Source organism: Austrofundulus limnaeus, unplaced genomic scaffold (genome assembly GCF_001266775.1).
Source record: "Austrofundulus limnaeus strain Quisiro unplaced genomic scaffold, Austrofundulus_limnaeus-1.0 Scaffold609, whole genome shotgun sequence".
Taxonomy (NCBI): Eukaryota; Metazoa; Chordata; class Actinopteri; order Cyprinodontiformes; family Rivulidae; genus Austrofundulus; species Austrofundulus limnaeus.
Genome location: NW_013953011.1, coordinates 138,105 through 139,188, shown reverse-complemented (window position 1 = coordinate 139,188; position 1,084 = coordinate 138,105). Strand labels below are relative to the sequence as shown.

The following is a 1,084-nucleotide window of genomic DNA, read 5'->3' as shown; positions in this document are numbered from 1 at the left end:
GATCCCGACTTTGGTTCTCAGGATCCCGACTTTCTTTCTCAGGATCCCGACTTTCTTTCTCAGGATCCCAACTTTGGTTCTCTGAGAACCAAAGTCGGGATCCGTTTTTATTTATTTTTTTCTCGCATGTCCCCTCGCGGTTCCGTAGTTTGCAAAGTTTTTTGATAAAATAAAAATTTAAAAAATATTTTCCACCTTTATGCTTTTGATGTCCTCAGAAAATAKAAAATATGACATTCATTTAAATATCTATAAAGAGAAATCATTAATATAAATAAAACAAGAACTTAAAGAAATGCACTTCACCACCACCATACATGCTTTAGCTGAAACTCTTATTTGATTGTATAGAATGACTCTCAGCTACTAAAGTAAAACTGAATTATAGACATGCTTGTGTTGGCTGTGGCGGCCATCTTGACTTGAGAGACAACCTTCAGCTGATCTGATGGAAATCTGAGCTGTGAGAGGGTAAAAGGCTGGTTTGTCTCCAGGTGTCCCTGTGATGGACTGGAGACATGTCCASATTGTCCTCCTCCTCAGTGGAGACAGGACCCTGAACATGGAGCTCAATCAAATCTAACTTTATTTATAAAGCACTTTTCAAACAGTGATATGGAGGGCTTTAGAGCAGGCAACAAATGAAGTTCAGAAGATAAAAAAAAAAACAGATAAAAAAAAAACAAGATCGTTTTCAGTTCTACATGGCGGAAAGAGTCCATCACAGGGACACGTTTCAACTGAGGGGACAAGAAGATGGGTTGGACATTATTCATTAAAAACAGGAAGTATTATATCCAAAAAGGAAGGAAGGATGAATAGATGGATGGATGGAGGATGGATGGATAGATGGATGGATGATGGATGGATGGATGCATGATAGATGGATGATGGATGGATGATGGATGGATAGATGGTTGATGGACGGATGGATGCATGATAGGTGGATGGATGGATGGATGAATGATGGATGGATGGATGCATGATAGGTGGATGGATGGATGGACRAATGATGGATGGATGGATGGATGATAGATGGATGATGGACAGATGGATGATGGACAGATGGATGAATGAATGGATG

The 1,084-nt window shown here is 39.6% G+C and overlaps 1 protein-coding gene across 1 annotated transcript in view; it reads right to left on the bottom strand.

The window, feature by feature from the left end:
* Nucleotides 1-1,084, bottom strand: part of gli2a (GLI family zinc finger 2a) — an 85,231-nt gene that overhangs the window by 76,790 nt on the left and 7,357 nt on the right. The gene's annotated exons all lie outside the window — the stretch shown is intronic.